Raw genomic sequence first — 18,028 nt, forward strand, 5'->3', positions numbered from 1 at the left:
CTCCCCCGTGTTCCACTTCCTGAATCTGGAGTCAATCCTTCCTCCAGCAGAGGAGCACCTGCTCCTTCCTGCATAATCTATGCTCTCCCAAGCTGCTAGGTCTTCAGAACATGCATCTTGCTCTACTCATAACATACACCCTCGTCTTGTCAACAAATGTTCTCTTCATCCTGACCTTTCAGGCAAAATTAGACATTGCACTCTCTGGCTATGGGAAGGCACTAGATGTGAGGGACAAAGCAAGTAAGTAATTATCTCAGTATTTTAGAATCTGAAAATCTCCATGCGACAAAAAAAGATGGGTAAGGTTAAATAAGACATGTGGGCTTTAATAAAGAGCTTCAGATACTTGAGAATTAATTAGAAGCATCACTATCAAACTAAGATAATGTTGCCTTTTGAAAAAAGAACCCGGGCAAGAAGCAGTCTCTACTGCCAGAGCATCATCATGAAATGTAATTTTCTATTAATAACTGACAGCGATCCCTGAAGAAATGACTGATTCCAGGGCTGAAAATGTACAAAATGAAGGACAAGTCAGGATGGTATCCTCACATCAGAAATAAATAGGCTGTGAGAGACTTAGGGCTACTCAAAAGCACTACGACCTTATTAGGGATAATTTTAACATCAGTACAAAACAAATACAATGAATTAGAAGCATATTTAAATCTGTAAACTTATAAAATTTTAGAAAGTGTTTAATACTGGATATTAGTGATACCTGTATTACTTTGTACAGTGACCAACTCAGCATATACGTAATAACCAATTGACCTATGATTCCAAACCAAATAAATATCATCTTTATGAAAATCTTTCAGCCCATGAAATGTTTACTGATAGAATCGGTGTCTTACTCTTTTGTAAGGTTTTATAAACATTGATCATGGATGCTAATGCAATCACAGAAATCCTAGAGATGGGATATCACTGGTTCTAAGCATAGGGCTGTTGGCAAAGATTCAGCATGAATCTGAACGAACATTTTAAAATGTTCATATATACCAGAGCGATTAAACCAATGTAATGTAAAAGAACTGCCAGAACAAAGCCTACTTGAACACAAGCCACTGGTGTTGAACATCCCAGCTGATAACCAAGACAGCCCTAAGTGTGCAACTGGCCGCTAGCACATACTGTGTGGATACTACGTAACACGCAAGAGTTTCCGTCATGAGCAGAGCATAGCCTTGATAGTGTGGGATACTGTCACACTACTCAGAATGATACACAATTCAGAAGTTATGAATTGTACATTTCTGGAATTTTCTCTTTGTTAACCAGGTGACCGAAACTGTGGGAGGTAAAACTGCAGCTCAGCACAAACTACTACATTTGGAATCAGAGTACCCCTTCCATTGATGCCACCACCACCACCACTGATCAAGGCCAGCCTAGCTCTCACTCCATTGCCTCTATGCCTCCTCAACCCGTTTCACTTTCCCCTCATCCTGTCATCTCCTCTCAACACAAAAGCCAGAGAGAGTCACATTCCTCTACTTGGCTCAGCATCCTCAAAGGGCAACAAGGCTTGCTTAAGGTCCTCAAAACAGCTACAGTCCTGCATCCTCTGGCAGCCAGCTGCTGTGCAACCCTCCTGGTCAGCTCTACATAGCCATTTGTTAACAGCCAGCCCACCTCTGCATATTTTTCAGCACCTCAGGAAGAACCCTGTGAAACTATGCTTTCTGTCCCCAGACCACGGAGCTCATTCCTGCTGATATCAACTCCAGGGCTGCCTGTATCCCACCCCGAATGGGGGCACCCATTTCCCTGTCCTACTTTTCAAGGACATTTCAGAGTTGATAGAAAGGCGGAACTAAAAGTTGTTTATTTTGCTGCAAAGATTTTGAAATCCATAGATTTAGTTTTGAGATTTATTTATTTTTATTGCAAAGTCACATATACGGAGAGGAGGAAAGACAGAGAGAGAGGAAGATCTTCCGTCCAATGATTCACTGCCCCCCAAGTGACCGCAATGGCCGGTGCTGTGCCAATCCAAAGCCAGGCGCCAGGAGCTCTTTCAGGTCTCCCACATGGGTGCAGGGTCCCAAGGCCTTGGGCCATCCCCGACTGCTTTCCCAGGCCACAAACAGGAAGCTGGATGGGAAATGGGGCTGCCGGGATTAGAACCGGCGCTCATATGGGATCCCGGAGCGTTCAAGGCGAGAACTTTAGCCACTAAGTCACAGCACTGGGCCCTCCATGGATATATTTTCAGAAGCCTTACTTTCATGAACTTTTGTAAAATCCATGTCTATTTTTCTCTGTAACATTCATCTGCATTTGACCTGTGCTTATCATAATTACTTGTTTATATGCCTGCCTCCTCACACTGAAAGAGAAAATTTCAAGGACTGGAACATAGTATATCTTCCAACACAGCGAGCAGAAAAATGAATAAACATGGATTGATAAAACATAAACAGAAGGAAATGCTTGATCTAGAAATTAATGAAGATTGGTTTGTCTGCCATTCTGACTCTGTTATAACCTCTTAACCCATCACTTCCCTCCTCTATATTTTACTCCTAAGCAGTGTCAGGACTCGTCTTTGGAATATGTTGGTATATACATATACATAGGGATATTATTCAGCTATAAAATAATTAAATTCTATCATTTCCATCAAAATTATTACAACTGGTTGAGATTTTACTGAGTGAAAGCAGACACAGAAAGATTCCGCACATTTTCCCCTTGTATGTCCATGTTAAAAGAAAACCAAATAAAAAATAAAAACCAGTGTTTATCTGTTCAGTTTTGCTGCTAACAGTATTTAGTTAAACCAAGTCCTCTTAAAAATGTTTTTCAAACACATTACTAAAAATTATCTACTACTATAATTTTGATGATCTTTGACTATTTTAAAGTTTTATAGGGTTGAAGTTGAACATTTTCCATTTGTTGATTACAGACCTTGCCTATATTCCTACTGAATTTCTATATTCAAAGTTTTTACATTGAGCTCTTAATTTAACGGAGCTTTGAGCCTCTGGCTTTAACGTAAATGAAAAAATGTTATCTCAAAAAAAAAGCTAAAGATACAAATAATAAAAGAAGAAAAGATAATGCTTTCTGGTTGCTTCTCAAATCCACTGGAACAAGTTCAGGGATGCAGCCTCCTATAGGGTAGTTATTTTAATAGGTTTGTCTTTTGTTTCACTTTAGGTCCCCTGCCACAGCAAACAACCTTTTGTGAACTTCAGCAAGTTTGGCATTTTCTGAAATGATTTTGATGACATTCCGACTTTCATTTAAATCCAGATCTACAGATTTGCCTTTAAGTAATTAAAGGTGCATCAATCAAATCAGTTTTGTTTTTCTCTCTTTGCTCCTATACTCAGCCTCTGCTCTGTCACTTCTGACACTACTTCCCTGTTTTTAGGTAAGAAATTCCTATCAGGATCTTTGGCTTGTGGCACTAAACACTCAACGTGTTCCTTAAACTCAAGATGAAATAGCATGTTCACTTGACTTCTTCAAGGAGTCATAAACTTGCAAATATTAAACAGTGTTCCAAAAGGCAAGCATTCTTTTAAACAAGTAAGTCAAAATGGTCCTCATTCAGAGCATTTGCCCTATGCAACTTAAATGACTTTAAAATCAGTAGGGACATTGGGTTGACGAGTTGCTAACACATTGTTCCTAGTGATTCCTCAGCAGGAAACTCTTCTTTCACCACTCCCATTGACGTGTCAGGACCCAGGCCCTATGTACTGCTGTGCTCATTCTTCATGTTTGTTTAACAGCAAACAATACTGAATGCCTAATGCATGATGCCCATTGGCACAGTATGGAAACCTTGGTGAACAAGTGACCATACATTTTGGAGACTGCATGATTGTATTCACTAAGTTGGGCAAGCAAAGGGATAATAAGTGGAACAATGATAACTTTAACATGTGATAAAGAGGAGAGACACTATGCTGAGGAATGAAAGGAAAAGATTTTAAACACAGGCGAAACCTTTAAAGACCTTATTAAAAGAGTGAAATTTGAATAAATGACGCGGTTATCGAGCAGGTCATGTGGATGGAAGACAGAGGGAATGTATGCATAAATGTGCTGGTACTAGAATGTTCCTGATGTCATTCCAATATGCAGAGAAACCAAAGAATGGGAAAGGGAAGAACAGGAGGGATTGAAGTGGGAGAATAGGATGGGGCTGTGCTTTCATCAGTAGAATTTTCCATTCCAGGATTGAGATTTGTCTTACAAAGGGAAGGAAGAGTTTGATTGGAAAATGAATCTCCTCTGGCTTTAGATGTTGACATACTGTTCTTTCCTTCATTTAAATATGTCAGAGATGTTTTTAAAGAAATAAATACAAATACACATGTGCATTTCCTACAGAGATTTTATGTTTTAATGGTGTCATGACATTTCAAGATGATTTCTATGGTAATTGTCAGCACATAAAAAAGTAATACATAACCTCTACTTTGATGGTATGAGACAATTATTGGTGATGCATTTTGCAAATTATTTTTATGCTCATATATTATATACTGCAGTGCTCCTTTGGAACCATTAAATCTTAAGTGAAAAATGCACATTAACAATTTTGCTGATATCCAGAAACTGTAATAAAGCAAATGGCTGTCTGCATACAGTTGATAGCTATCATAAGTGGAAAATTCAGAATCTAATTCCCATATTTAGTGTATTACTATAATGTATATAATCAGATATATGTGTAATGCAAATAGAAAGCCTATAACTTTGAAATTTCTATGCTTCATTTTCATGGAAAGCAATTGATAAGGTAATGCCTTTTGATTTTGTCTCTGGATTCCTATATTATAATATTCTTTGTGACTATAAACTTAGTAGCTGTTGCTTCTTGGGGTCACATAGTTAAAAACTTTCATACTGTATAATGTTGCAAATACAGTTGATTTCACAGTACACTTTAAACATGGGGGCATACACAGAATGTACTTTAGAGACATGTTCCTATCACTGGCAATAATAACGTCCTCCACATGAACCAGCTGTTACACTAGCAGGAAGAAGTTAGGAAGTCCCTCTGCCAACTCTGTGGTTCAACGTATACCCTCATCCTATCAGTCATTCTCAAGCCATTTTCTTCAAGAGGACCCAATTCCTCGCATGGCTAGAGCTCTGATCAGAGGCTCATAAAGCTGGGAAACGATCAGTTTAAAAAATCAAGACTTATTTCCCCCAGAATGCACCCAGTTTCTTAATCATGTACACAGCTGGGTTCTAACTCTCATTCATTTACTATCTACAGTTCACAGAATTGCACAGATCTGTATTTTTTCATGGTAAAAAGTCCAATCTAAGTCAAGTTTAATGGCAAAAAATGTCCTTACATATTAAACAGGCAGTTGATAATTGTTTTTTTTAAACAATAGCATCTCTGTATATCTGACTTTCCAATAAAAATAAATAAATCTTTAAAAAATATATATCTTCTAAAATAACATACTTAAAAGCATAATTCATGATATACTAAAACAGAATCTCAATGATAAAAATAACTCTTCATAAAAGGCTATTTAAAATTTTATTAATATTAGTAATGAATACCCATACAAATGAGGAAATATTTTGTATTCAAGCATTGGAAGAATCAATATCGTAACTATTTTAATTCTTCTAAAATTAATCTATGACCTAAATGTGTTTTAAATCAAAATCCCAATAATTATTTTGAGCATTTGTGTGTAAGCAGAACTAAACAGCTGATTGAAAACTGCATGAAAGAGCCAAGATAAAAGAATAATCAAGACTTTCTTGAAGAACAACAATGTGAACAGAATTGGCTTATGAGAAAGCGGGATTTATGGTAGATTATATTCAGGCCTAAACAGTTGTAACAATGACATACTTTTGGGAACCTAGAGCAGAACCAGTATGCATATGGAATCTTGACTTTTGTTAAAGATTACATCACTAAGAAATTTAGAGTGAGTTACTCATATTGAAAAAAGGAAATTTGATCTGTTTGTACAGAAAATCAATTCCTGATGGATGAAAGTTCTAAGGGATAAAGAAAAGCTTCAAAATACCTTAAGGAAGAAATATAACATGATTCCTATTATTTAAATAAGGCATAAATTAGCACATTTTAATAAAAGACAAATATAACTTTGTTAAAATTATGTCATCCTCTATATCAAGACAATATAAATCAAGTGACAAGTTTTGTCTCAAGAAAAATAAATCTGTAAGTATATATATGTACACATTTCAATAATTTATATTGCACTATATAAAGAATGTTTGAAAGTAGAAATTGAGATACCTGAGAAGAAAAATGGGCAAAGGATATGAATGAGTATTTCACAGATCTAGAAATTAAATGGTCAGCCAGTAAATGAAAACACACATCTTCTTTGGAATAATAAAAGAAAAATTCAAAGAGATTTCTATTTTTTTTAATTTATTTTTATTGAGAGGGCAAATTTACAGAGAAAAGAAGAGATAGAAATAACAAAGATCTTCCATCTACTGGTTCATGTCCAGTACAACTGTTGGGGCTAAGCCAATCTGAAGCCAGGAACCAGAAGTTTCTTCTGGGTCCCCCATGTGGGCAAAGGACCCATAGCTTTGGGCCATTCTCCACTACTTTCCCATGTTTAAACAGGGAGCTGAAAGGGAAGTGGAACATCCCAGACAGAAACTGGCATCTATATGGGATCTTGGCAGCACTTACAAGATGGCCACAGAGCCATAGCACCAGGTCTCAGATTTTCATGTTTGTCATATGGATGAAATAATTTTGGCTTTATCTAGAATTCATAAAACTGTAAATACTTCAACCTTTCATATGCTGATGCTTGTAATCACTTTGGAAAGCATTTTGATACTAATAAATTTGAAAGTGAGTATAGCTTACAATAACAATTATTTCTAGTTGCATCTTCTGGAGGAGTTCTTGAACGTTTGTTTCCATTTTATTTTTGATGATGATTACATACCTGAGGGGGAGGTATGCCATTGTGGTCCACCAGTTAGGGTGGTGAGGGTGGAGGAATTGGGGAAAGTGGATGGACAGCTGTCTCCAATCTCCCATTTAATTCTGATATCTGGGGGAAATGGAGAGAGAAGGGGAGAGGGCTGCTCCCAGCAGCCCAACTGCATCAGTACCCAGGATTGGGGGAAAGCCACCTGATGTCATCCGTAGTACGGAGCATGTTTCAAGGATATTACTTGAGTGGCTTTGATAGTTCTGAGATGCTTTGGATTTCATTGCTTTAAGGTTGAAGAAATCATTCCAGGGTTCAGTGGGTGACATAGTCCACCTTAGAGTCTCAGTTTTCCTAGATACTCATCTGGGAGAGCTGTCCAATTTATTCTGCCCTCCATGATACTAGATGCTCTTTGCAGGCCTCAATAGACTGGTTATCATGGCCATCACGAGCATCTGAGCATGCCTTCCACTGCACAGGTTTCAGCAACCATGAAGACTCAGTTCTGACACATGCATTCCATGATCAGACCATCAGACCACATATTATGTGATTTTTCCCTGTGGCTGGAGTTCTAAGTTCAGTGATCCAGTTTGGGGGTGGATCCCCAAAGAAATCTCACTACATGTGACACCAGACCTGACTCCTACGTGTGCCAGCCAGTGCAGGGTCTGGTTCAGTCCATCAGCCTATACACACACACAGACACACACACACTGGTGGTAGCAGTTACCTGGTCAATTTTGTCCACAGTTCCATCTCATAGGCAAACCAGTGGATGCTGTGGATCAGCCTAATCCTGCCCACCACCACACACTTGGCACTCACTTACAGTATTAAGAACTGCAGTCTAGTCAGAGTTATCCCCAATAATCCCCACTAAGCCTGTCCCCAGTCCTGCTTCCTATGCATGCCAATATTTAAAGCAGACTGGTTTAGTCTGTCCTACATTCCATTCAGCTTTCATACACATCAATGGATACTGGATACACGGATTTGGCATTAACCAGGCCCAGAATGTCTGCCAGCTCTTAGCTACTTTTCTCCCAGCAGCGTAACACTTGCCTTGCTACGAATACAACCTAGGCCATTGCCCACAGCTGGGGTGAACATGTGTTTTTAAAATGTATTTAAATTATTCTGTTACTGTATATAAAAAACAACCAAAAGTTCCCCAAAAAAGTGGAAAAGAAGCTGAGATCTGGCCACCTAATGAATTATTATAGATTATTTGAAAAATCAATCAGCTGATGGTACTCCCAAAGTCAAAATATTGAGTGGAAAATAAAATTAAATCATTTACAGTAAGATATCATTTAAGAAGACAAATATAAACAAGAGTTTCAAAGCTTTGAAGGAGGACAAGATTGGTGAAACACATGGGCTCTGATTTTATATTTGATGCTGTATGAGTTATTTTTAATCTCTGTGCTAGATTCATACCAAAAATATTTTATATTGATGCAAAAAATGTACCATAATTTATTTTTATAATGATATGTATATTCAGAACATTAACAAATATTGCTTTTTTGCTATAATATGTATACTTTAATCAATTTAGAGAATAGTTTCTGAATATATTATTTTTAGTAATTTAAACCATTAGTCTACACAATTGTTTATGAAACAGAACAACTCAACATAATGTCATAGTACCTACTTTTTGGGACATCTACTTTAACTGGTAAAATACATATTTTGCTATTTTAATCGTTCTAAGAATGTAATAGTTGTTCCTGGTGATTTGCAACAAGATTCACCTGGAAGTTTCACTGGCCTTGTAGATAATCTTCAAGACTACAAACGCACAGGTCCTTATTTTGTTTAGAAGGCCTTTTCTATAATCACTATCTTGCTCATGCAACATAAATTACTATTAGGTGTCTTCAGTTGGTCTGTTCTGCTCCTCAAACGTGTGCTGTGTAAAGCTGTATGCATCTGTGTGCACCCAGCCTCCGGTGGTGTGGGAGCCAGCACTGATGGCATTCAGGCACAACAGCTCTGTATGCAGCTCAGGTGGCCTGAGCAGCTTTAACCACGTGTGCAGAAATAAGGTGGGTAAAACAGATGGATCTCTGCAGGAAACACTGAGGAAATGAGCTCAAACTGCACATGATGTTCTGCAGGTGGTGGAAAATGTTGATTATTTTAAAGCTCACAATTCCAGCCCCAAGATAGATAACAAATCAAGCACTGTAAACAAGTATAAATAATAGTAGCTCCTTCTTACCCTCCTGAAGAACAATTTGGAACTGATATGCGTCTTTTCTTAGGAAGACATTAGCTATTTTTTGGAAAGATTATTTGTTAATGTTTGCGTTTCATTGCAGAGGTGTTAAAATTCTTTTACGATGCAGCTAGAGTTATTGATGGCATTTATATCAACACTTGGACAAGCTAATTTTCCCTTTTTCTCTCACACTGGGTTGAAATGCAGTTTGTGCATATTTGATAGCCAAGAGTTCATCTGTGTAGCAACAAAAGCTTTCCAACCTGTGTTGAAAGGAAATGCTATTCTCCGATTCTTATTACTTAGATAGTAATTAGGTTTTGATCCTAATTCAAACTTGGAGGCACTGATCATTCCTGTGGACCTTTATAAACAACACACCCATTGCACAAAAATACTTTAAAACATAAGCAACAAGCATTTATTCTAGCAGTTAAGATGTCCCTGTCCCACATCCTAATTCCTCGGCCCAGATTCTGGCTCCCTGCCGATGCAGACTCTGCAAAGCAGTAGTGATGGTTCCTATCATTAAGTTCCTGCCATCCACATGCAATATCTGGTTTGTGTCTGTGGCTTCTGAGTTTGAATTTGGCTCAGCTGAGGATAAGCCCTGAGTATTTCAGGCATTTTAACAATGAACCATCCAAAGTGAACATTTTTCTGTCTCTATCAGCCAAAGAAACAAACAGATCAGGGACTGGTGTTGTGGCAGAACCATCTAGACTGCAGCCTATGATGCCAGCATCCCCACTGAGCTGCATTCTGAACTTTAGGGCTGCTCCACTTTCAATCCAGCTTCCTGCGAATGCTCTTGGGAAAGCAGGAGACAACAATCCAAGTGCTTGGATCTCTGGCACCCATAGAAGAGACCAAGGTACAATTCCCAACTTCCACTTTTAGACTGGTCCAGCGTTAGTCTCTGCAGCCGTTTGGGGAGAGTATCACCAGGTGAAAGATCTTGCCCCACTCCACTCTCCCACTTCCTCCTACTCTGTCTCTTTCTCTGTATCTCTTGGTTTCAAATAAAGAAAGCAAAAATGAATAAACAAATTAAAACCAACATAGTCCATATACCTCATTAAAGGGAGGGAGGGAGGGAGAGACAGAAACACTACAATCATGTACTCTGACACCCTGACTTATATGTGCTGGGTGAGGATGCCTGGAGGTTTTCTTTGTTGGCTGTTTCTTCTGCCTGGAAGGGTTTCCTTGCAGGGCTTCAAGGCTCATACCTTACATGCTACTGTGTTCATTCAGAGGGCATATGTCATTGAGATCAACTCTGTCTGTCTTATTTAGACTTAAAACCTTGAAGACTTACAACCTGCGCCAGCCATCATCATCTCTATGTTCTACCCCCACAGCACACAGCATTTTCTCACACGGTTTCTAAATATTTGTGCTGTGGGTTTTGTATTGTATCCCAGGTTTTCATGAACTGTAACTTCCAGAATGCCAGAGATTCATGTGAATGTGTGTTTCAATTTGTCTTACTGATGAATTGCTTTTATGTGGAAAACTATCCAGGAGTCTTCCAAAGTTTAATTGATTCTGTGCCAATAACAAGCATTCAACCTTTTGTTATTTGGTTCCAACAAATCTGCCATTGTCCATCAACAAATCCTGTACAATCTTCTTTTGAAGCCATGTCTACGAGGTTAGATGTTGTCCTGGATGAAGTTAGGCTTAAACACAGAAAAAAAGCCCACATATTTCAAAGGTCTTTGCTAGTTAAACCATGAGAAGCAATATTAGAAAGTATAGAATTCTGCAGAAATTTATAATTTACTTATGGTTATAAACTATTATATTGAAATAATATTTTGAAGAACATCACTTGTTTAAGGCACAGTGCACATGTAAATATCATCACTGTTTTCGTTCTTAGTTGGACAAAAGACACTAATTATTCCATGGCATGTGTGCACGCTTCCTGTTGACATGGCAAGCAGAATCATAGCCATTTCAAGTTTCATGTAATCAAACACTTGTTTTATTACAACCTCTATTCCAGGCTCCGGGCATATGATGATGAATAACATGTTTCATGCCACCAAAAAGCCAGTGGGAAAACGGAATACAAAATAAGTAATTATGGTACAAACTACAAACAAAAAACAAAAAGCAAACAAACAAAAATCCTACTTATTTTCAGACAATTGCCAGAAGTAATCTAGGAAGCGAGATTTAGCGTATAAATCATAAACTGCCAGAAATAATCCAAGTAGAGAGGTCTGGCATATAAGCAATATGGCAGATTCTTTGTTATTACAAGGAATAAATAATATTCTCTCCTGTTATATCTTGCATATAATTTTTTTGGTGGAATATGTTGTTTTCAGTCAACAGTGAGTTTAAACCTAAGTCATACAAACGAATATGAGAAATCACAATCTGACGTTTCTTCCTGAATGCTTTTGATGGAGTAGAAAACATAATTGAAAATGACAGTTTCACTTGCCAGTGACAGGACAGTCTCACAAAATGGACTTTCCTTTTGTGCTCACCCCCTTGCATTCACTTTCTGCTCTTCAGACTGGGGAACAGCAATTGACATCTCCAGCAGCACCCAGTGCTGTGGTGGCACAGACCCCTTAGAGGGCTGCTGGTCCTTTTCCTACTCCAACCTAGGTAGAATCTGGATGATAATTTTTTATAAGATGCATGACCTATTATTATATATTTTTTGCCTTGGAGGAGAACCCCAAACTACCAACTCCTCTAAGTATTCAATTTTCCCTCTACTCAATTGTGAGGAACATTAACAAGAAAATCTGACAGATTATGTTCCTAGGTGAGGGTTATTAGTTAGAAATAGCCTTTTAGGGAAAGAAAACCTTTAAGATAGCATAGTTAGCATATTCAAAGAGACTGGAATTTATGTTCACACATTCATTTTGGGGGAAGTACAATTATAATATGTGATTTTTGCTTTTCAAAACTTCCTATAAGGCTTAGCACATTATTAAAGTATCTGTGAAATAGGCAAATTCTGCACTCTTGCCAGGTCCAATCTCATCTGTTCCAGGTTTTTTTTTTTTTCTAGCTAAAACTGTAGGTCTAAGCTGCTAAGGATTTTTCAATTAACAAACAAACAAATAAAAAAATTTATCTTATTTTCAGCCCTTAGTGCCTGGCCAAGTCCAGACTAGCTGTCCATCTCCTGCTGTAGCCTAAGGAGCTACATTTATCTCTATGTAGAATAATTACAGTTCTTATAAAGCATTTATTGCAGACACAACTCTGAGATCTCTAAGAACAACGTGTCATTTTCACTGAATTCTTCTTATTGCCTCACAGAACACTTAGTATTGACACTAACGTGATTAAGAAAACTATTTGTTAATTAACAAACATCAAGAGTGACACAAAGAAGCCATCTGTTCACCTGAAACACAGAGCTCAATGCATAAATAGGATGTAGCATCACTTTTGCCAACCTTTTTACCTCTGATCTGGAGATTGAAAAGATACAATGTGTCAGGGAGAACTTCAAGAAAGCGAAGCAGTCCTTCAGCAATTTTTAGGGGAATAATAGAATGAATAATACAATAGCCATTCTTGTCATGTAGGGGTTGGGAGGCTCTTTCATCAATATGTTGTCAACACCGTGATTCATTTTAATAATGGATGATTGATGGGCCCGGTGGCGTGGCCTAGCGGCTAAAGTCCTCGCCTTGAAAGCCCCGGGATCCCATATGGGCACCGGTTCTAATCCCAGCAGCTCCACTTCCCATCCAGCTCCCTGCTTGTGGCCTGGGAAAGCAGTCGAGGACGGCCCAATGCATTGGGACCCTGCACCCGCGTGGGAGACCTGGAAGAGGTTCCAGGTTCCCGGCTTCGGAACGGCGCACATCGGCCTGTTGCGGCTCACTTGGGGAGTGAATCATCAGATGGAAGATCTTCCTCTCTGTCTCTCCTCCTCTGTGTATATCTGGCTGTAATAAAATGAATAAATCTTTAAAAAATAATAATGGATGATTGTTTTGGGGTACTAAAGAGTTATCACCCTTGTTTAAGCAAAAGAGAAAGCAAATCTGTTGATTTTTGGCTGTTATCATTGTAAGAAAAATGACTTCTGAATTGTGTTAGAAATTCATGCAAAAGAAAAAAAGAAATTCATGCAGCACTTAGAAACTGGTGTAGGGATTACTGCTCCTCCTTGGGATATTGTTTAGCAGGAGGAGGATCTGTGGCTCAAGAGTAGTTTGAAAAGGGGGAGAAAGTTAAAAAAGAGAGAGAGAGGGATAGCAAAAAATTTCACAAATCTCAAGGAAGATATTATAATCCCGATACTAAAAATTTTAAAGTCACCCATCATAGATTTGAGTCACCAATCATGGTAAATTCAGTAACTTGATTCCATAATATATAGTGGTTTCCAACACTGATAAAAGGGGGGTTCTCAAAGCTGGAGGACTGAAGACACAATCAACACACATGGAGTCACAGCTCATCGGATTTCAGCTTTGCCATCACAGACCTTATAATTCAGAAGGGAATAGATAAGAAGAAAAGACACTGCCAGCCAACAGTACTACCTATAACAAAGCTGCCCTTTAGTACAAGGAAATGACAAAGACATTTCCAAAGCAAAAAGTAAGAATTTAGCACCACATCTGTCTTACCAAAAGAATGTTTAAAAAGTTCTTTAAACTGAAAGAAAGAGTTGCAGGTAAGTAATAAGAAAATATCAGAGGTGCAGAGGTCCCTGTTAGCACTGTAGTGTGTACAGACAAATTCAGAATACTCTTAATTCAGCAAAAAAGAGCCACCAGTCTTTCACATCTTTAGTATAAAGACTAAACAAAGCAATAGCTCAGTCAGTGTCTTACAGAAAGAATACTGATAGGTGTAAAATATATGCACTCAATATTAAATCACCCAAACACATACAGTGAACATTAATGGTAATAAAGCGAGACAGTATTGGACTTAAACATGCTACTTTCAAAAATGGCCATATCACCCAGAAAGTACGTGAACAAAAAAACAGCTGAATTGCACATGAGATCAACTGGGAATAAAAGATATCTGCATAGCATTCTACCCAACAGCTGAAGAATATGCATTTTTTTCAACAGCACATAGAACATTCTGCAAGAAGCATATTCAATGCATCACAAATCTCCAATAAATCAAGCAAAGGAGATATGTCAAATATCTTATCTGGAGACAATGTATTTGCATTGATTATAAATTAGCAATAACAAAAATGCTATAAAATACACAACTCAATGGAAATTAATCAACTTATCCATGAGCAGCCAATTGATTAGAGGATAGTAAAAAAACAAATCATGAAATGCATGAAAATAGAAACAAATAAAAACAATATACTAAAACTATGTGATATAACAAAGTGCTACCAAGAGGAAATTTATAGCAGTAAATGCTTATATAGCAAACCACTGATGCTTATGTCAAGAAGCTGAGCATACTTAATTGATTGGATATGATGTCTGTAGCTCATTGAAGTATCTGAGTTCAACTTCTGCCTCTGAATTCTAATCGCCACTTTCTACTAATACAGACGTTGAGAGGCAGTAAAGCTGGTTCAACCAATTGAGTTACTGCCAACCATGCAGACAGTCTTGTTTGTGTTCCCAGTTTGCCGCACTGGCCTTGAGGTAGTCCCAGGCGCTCTGTGAACCAATGGATGGGAGCAAAGCAGCTCTCATGCTCTCTTCCTCTTTCAATTACTCACTACCGTTTCCCCCCCTTCCTCCTCTCTTCTCTGTTTATCAAACAGAAAGCCCAATTAAACAGCATGTTGCACTCCAAGGGATTGTAAGAACAAAACAAAATACAAATTCAAACTTTGTAGAAGAAAAGGGGCAATACGACTCAGAGAATTGGTAAATGCCATAGAGAACAAGGGAGCGGAAATAGAATCAATGAAACCAAGAGTGGGAAATTTGAAAAGATAAGCACAATTGAGAAAAACTTAGCTAGACAAAGAGAATTCACATGAATGGAAATGTGAAAGGAGATATTGCAACTGGCACCACAAAAATATAGAGGGTTATTAGATATTATTATGAACAACTTGATAACCTAGAAGAAATGGATAAATTCCTGAATACAAATATCTTGACAAGATTAAAACATGAGTAATAAAATGTGTAAACAGACCAATGAAAATTGGCAAGGTTGACTAAAATTTCAACCAGATTCTTCATGCTTGAATTCAAACAAAAATAAATTTCATTTGTTTAATTATTAATTTAAAAAAATAAAAGGAAGGAAGAAATCACTTTTTGAGTCAGTATTATCTTGATATCAAGACAAGGATAACCACACACAAAGAGATATGAGGGCAAAAAGCAATAAAAATTAAACTATGGATCAATGTCTTTGATAGACAGGAATTAGTGAACAAGATCTAAGAAACATAAAATGGATCATTCACCATAATAAAGTGGATTCATTCTAGGGATGCAAGGATGGTTTAATATCTGTGATAAATGCGATAACATCACATCAGCAGAACAAAGAAGAAAAATTATGTGATCATCTTAATAGGTAAATACAAAGCTTTTACTAAAGCTCAACATAGTTTTGTGCTAGAAAACACTGGATAGGTAAGATACAGAAATGTGTATTATGATCTAATCAATATTACATTTAACAAAGTCAAAGTTGACAGCATTTAGAATTAGAGGAAGGGTAAAGATTTCTTTCTAGGACCTGGGATACGACAAGGATGCCACATTTTATGTTTGATTTATATGATACAAGCAGTTTTAGCCAGAATAACTGAGCAAGAAAGGAAAATACAAGAGATGAAACTTGGAAAAGCAGAAGACAAATTGTTATTGATTGCAGATGAGACAAATTTTTAAAAAGATTTTATTTATTTGAAAGAGTTACATAAAAGAGATAAGGGAGAGACACAGGAAAAAAGAAAGATAGGGAGGGAGGGAGGGAGGGAGGGAGGGAGGGAGAGAGAGAGAGAGAGAGAGAGAGAGAGAGAGAGAGAGAGAAAGAAAGAAAGAAAGAAAGAAAGAAAGAAAGAAAGAAAGAAAGAAAGAAAGAAAGAAAGAAAGAAAGAAATCTTTTATCTTTTGGTTCATTTCCCAAATAGCCACAATGACCAGTCTAGGCTAGACCAAAGCTAGGAGCCAGGGTTTTCCTCTAGATCTCCCATGTCAGTGCAGGGGCCCAAGCATGTGGGTCAACTTTGCTGGTTTTCCCAAGTGCATCAGCTTGGAGCTGGATTGGAAGCAGAGCAGCTGAGATTCAAACCTCCCATTAGATTTACTGGTGCCATAGGTAGTAGGTTAGTGCCACTGTGGTGACCCCAAAGACATTATCTTAGGTACAGAAAATACAGAAATGTAGAAAATACACATTTGTATGATGAAAACTATAAATCAGTGGTGAAGGAAATTTAAGATGGTATACAATGTCTTTATGGATTGAAAGTCTCAATAGTATGATGTCATCTCACCAACAGTGATCTACAGATTCAATGTGATCCCTATGAAAAGACATTTGTCACAGCCCAGAAAAATACATCTAAACTTTGTGTAGAATCACAGAAACAAAAACACAAAGTGCCAAAGTTATATTGAGCTAAAAGAACAATGCATTTAAATTATTTTACAAATCTAAAATATTCTATTCTGCCTGATATTGATAATTTTTAAAATACTTAGAAAACACCAGCTCAGAATTTAGACTTTCGTAGCTAAGCCCCAGCATCTGTCACAAAGTGATTTTTGACAAAGGCAGTAAGTAGAAACAGCAAGAATCAATAAACACTGGTACCTCTCTTCCTGGTCAGGTGCACAGATTTAATGTTTTAAGTGAATCAAAAAATACAATAAAAGAAAAAACACTCAACTTTTGTATGTATTTCATGGCACATGAAAATCCGGTGATATTTGCATGCCAGTGTTCATAAGCAAAGTTATGGAAGTTGGCTGTTCAAATTAGTTAGTCATCTTTGTCCAGCACTGCACTGTAAAGGCAGAGGCACAATCCAGGTCATGTAGCCAAAACAGCCTAAAATATTGACTCCCTGGCCCTTTGCCAGGAAAGTTTTCTGGTCTCAAAAAAAAAAAAAAAAGTGATGAGCAAAAAGGCAGAAAGAAGAAAGAAATGCCATAGCCTATAGAACTTTTAAGCTGCTTAGAGTGGAACTGAGATGACTATGTGTTCTAAAGGCAGAATCAAGTTACAAGACAGATCAGTAGAGGGTAACATGGAAGGATTTAATATGCCCATGGCTAGGGTCTGTTCCAATTTTCTGCATGAGCAAAAAGATGGTAATCTAAGTACAAATGGATTTGGAAAATATTTCTAGTTTGTTACGTGGGTATACTTAAATCCCCAAATTTGATAATTTTATCTATTATGAATATAGACTTGTTTTCAAATAAAAATTATGCTCAAAGCATTATCAGTTTAACAAACTAAAATCCAAGTAAATATTGGTTAAATAGTGTCAATTCTACTCCCAAATGAAAGAAAGATTCCCAAAGAAACCGTTAAATAGATTTTGACAATAGGATGCTGGTTTTTCTACCATTGTCTATACCTACTAGGTCATGACACACTTAAACAGCAGAGTATAGGACTTGTGACTGTTGCTCAAGGATTATACTAGTGTTGTAATATGGGAGAAAACAACTGGGGAGAGCTTGGAAGAGGAAATCTTGGAACCTAAGGGAACTGTATCAGTGACTTGTGACCTAATCAGAAGAGGGAAATTAGGAACCCAGATACACAGAGAACACCAAGTGCTAAGAAAGAGGGCAGATTAATGGATACTGATGAATGCCAAGAACGGCAAGTGCATGAAGCTCCAAGAACGATATTTTGTCCCCCAGGAATTCAAACGAAG

The 18,028-nt window shown here is 37.5% G+C and overlaps 1 protein-coding gene across 2 annotated transcripts in view; it reads right to left on the reverse strand.

Moving 5' to 3' along the window:
- Window positions 1-18,028, reverse strand: part of CNTNAP2 (contactin associated protein 2) — a 1,058,280-nt gene that overhangs the window by 615,741 nt on the left and 424,511 nt on the right. The window contains exon 1 of one of the 2 annotated variants that reach the window (XM_012930541.2): window positions 3,983-4,061. The exons of the other annotated variant lie outside the window; for it this stretch is intronic. The gene's annotated coding sequence lies outside the window, so the exon portion shown is untranslated. Of the gene's footprint in view, window positions 1-3,982; window positions 4,062-18,028 lie in introns of those variants that run through there. 2 annotated transcript variants of the gene reach the window in all.

The sequence above is a fragment of the Ochotona princeps genome, chromosome 25, assembly GCF_030435755.1.
Source record: "Ochotona princeps isolate mOchPri1 chromosome 25, mOchPri1.hap1, whole genome shotgun sequence".
Classification (NCBI taxonomy): domain Eukaryota; kingdom Metazoa; phylum Chordata; class Mammalia; order Lagomorpha; family Ochotonidae; genus Ochotona; species Ochotona princeps.